Raw genomic sequence first — 2,802 nt, 5'->3', positions numbered from 1 at the left:
AAACCCTTTGCAGAAGCCAATAAACCTTTTTGCATGTGACGAACAATTTAGAACCATAGAGAAATAAATGGCCCAAACTCTCTACAAGAGTCCTTTATCAATACTCTTGAATCCTTTGACAGAGACTATAAATAAGTGCTAACACCTCATCCTCTAACATAACACCTTCCCAAAATCGTTATGAAAAGAAAGTTACCGAACAAGCAAGAAAATTTACATGAGTTGGTGTATATATTTAACATTGAATATCTAATTCTTGTTTAGTTAATTTATTTTATTTCATGTTTTGCATCATTTACTAAGCTAAAAGTATGTTTATTAATTGAGATATTTTTATGTTGTTAATGATCTATTAATTAAAAAATTAATCTTGTTAATTTATTTAACTCAAACTTATTATTCATTGAAAATATTATGAAATAAAATATTTAATTACTAAAATGAGATGTCCCTTAATATAAATAAATAAGTTGCTAATTAAAGACATGTCTATACTTAAATTGTTTAATGATTATTTTTTTTCATCTTACTTCTAAAGTTTCCCTTTGACACAAAATACAAAATAAAATTTTCAATTTTAAAATATATATATTTATTTTTATTTTTATTTTCACTTTAGCAATCCTTCCTATGAAGTCATTTTTTTGGTTATTTTCTTCATAAATACAAAACTTAGGACCAAACTACCCTTCCGTCCCAGGTCACTTTTCACAAAGATCGAAATCGTAAGCCCTAGAAGAAGATAGAGAGAGGGTGATGGGGATATTCAAGGGCAGTTTCTCATTCATGGTAGGAACCGCATGTGGAATTTACATAGCTCAGAATTACAACGTCCCCAATATAAAGAAACTCGCGAACACTGCTATTTTCATGGCCAGGCACCTCGAAGAGAAGTATCGCAAGCCTAAGAAGAGAGATGACGAGTAATAGAATAAACCACATCGTTGCAGTCCAGGTTCTTCGTTTATTTATTTTTGGGTCTTATACGATTTTTTATATGATTTTGTACCTGAAAAGGAATGATATAAATGAAATTTTCCGAGGGATTGGATTTTTATTGGATGGGTTTAATTTATATATATTCTGATCCGATTTATCTCTCTAGCTACTGAGAAAATTGAGGTAAAGTGAAAAAATTTGTTTGAGGGAAGATTTTGGATTTGTGAGGGATTGATTTTAACTCAGATAGTTTGTTAGTTTATGAATTGTGGGTATTTTCTTTCAATTTCTGTTATAGATGCTTGGTTGCCTGGAAAACTGGCAAGAGGAAAAATTTATTTGGAGTTTTGAGTTTTACGGTTTTCCTCAGTTTGATTCCCAAGAAAACTGAAAATAGTCTGACCAAAGAGAAAACATGATTTTTATTTTTCAATTCAACCAAATGGAGCTGATTGTTTTCATGTAAAAGTAAAAGGAAAACTTTTTGGGTTTCTAAGCAACCAGAAGTAGCATTTTTCTCATAAAGAATTTAACATCTGTTTGATTAATCTGGTTCAAGGTAAAACGACTCGATGAAAATTGGGTTTACAAACAGTGATTCATGTGTCATGACAATTTTAATCAATAATTGATGTTTTCAGCCTGTTGGGTTTCCGATTGGCACCTTGAATCATCATCCATCAGGCATAACAACTATTAGGTTTAATGTAATTGTATTAGGCATTCCACTGCCCTCATTATTTGATTAGCATGTCCAAATCATCTCAATTGATACTTGCTGATAAAACATTCATCTTAACTGATATTACTCTATGCATGGTTATAGCGCCTCAGGCACAAAGGCGCACACCATGTTGGAGAGGCATGCCTCATCTATTTTCTTCCACTTTTTAAAATCTTTTATACACAAAACTCCTGATGGTATATTGAAACTTTAAACAATTTCATTAGTTTTTGGTCAGATGATTCTTTTAAATGCTTGAAATCTTGAATTCTTTTGAGTTTAATTGTAGTTTGGTCATATTTTATAAAATTGACATGCATCCTAGGTTGTGTTTGACTTTGTTCAGGTGCACGCCTAGTGAAGTGCCTTGTGCCAAGATGTGGAGGGCAACTCCTCTTTGCCTTTTTTGGATAATTTGACAAGAATGAAATCGAAGATCTCTTGATAGAATTCAATGTTTAGATCAAGCTCTAAAGAATTCCCTTATCTGTACCTTTTTCCAATGGACTCACCAATATATTCAAGTGGCCCTGTTATATTTTATTGATTGGTTGAGTGCTAGATAGGATGAGAGAGTGTCATTCAATGCATGTTTACAGTTGAGTGCTAGATTGGTTGAGTTCAATTTATACTTTCATTGAGTAAGATACATCCTTTAAGTGTTTCTATGAGCTCCAAATTGAGAAAATAACAAAGGAAACCCAAGGTCTTCAAAGAAAATTGATTGTTTAGAGCAGTCGCCACTTGTTGGACTTGATTCAATCATCTTCAATAATTAAGCTATCATCCACATGAACTAGGAGTAAAACAACTTTACTAGTTGACTTGTAGCTGAACAAGCTTCTATTTGATGTAGAATTGACAAATCCCTATTGCAACAATGTCTTTTGATATTGTCAAAGTTCTAGGAGTGTGCTTCAGCCCATATGAAGCTTCGGGCAAGCAGCAAACATAATCAAGCCTTTTATCAACAAAGCCCTTAACTTGTTCCTTGTTTACAAGTTATTGTAACTCCACATTAAGGAAGACGTTATTGATATCAATTTGTTGGTTATCCCAACCTCTGCCTATGGCCAAGCTAAGAATGACTTTGATGATGAATGGCTTCGCAACTGGGCTGAAAGTTTCAAAATAATCAA

General features: G+C 32.6%; 1 long non-coding RNA gene across 1 annotated transcript; it reads left to right on the top strand.

Moving 5' to 3' along the window:
* Nucleotides 1-597: 597 nt before the first annotated feature.
* Nucleotides 598-2,327, top strand: LOC100263844 (uncharacterized). The gene is made up of 2 exons (XR_009464469.1): nucleotides 598-955; nucleotides 2,010-2,327. It is a non-coding gene; the product is annotated as an uncharacterized LOC100263844 (long non-coding RNA).
* The last annotated feature ends 475 nt before the right edge of the window (nucleotides 2,328-2,802 follow it).

The sequence above is a fragment of the Vitis vinifera genome, chromosome 16, assembly GCF_030704535.1.
Source record: "Vitis vinifera cultivar Pinot Noir 40024 chromosome 16, ASM3070453v1".
NCBI lineage: Eukaryota > Viridiplantae > Streptophyta > Magnoliopsida > Vitales > Vitaceae > Vitis > Vitis vinifera.
This window is presented reverse-complemented; position numbering and strand designations above follow the sequence as displayed.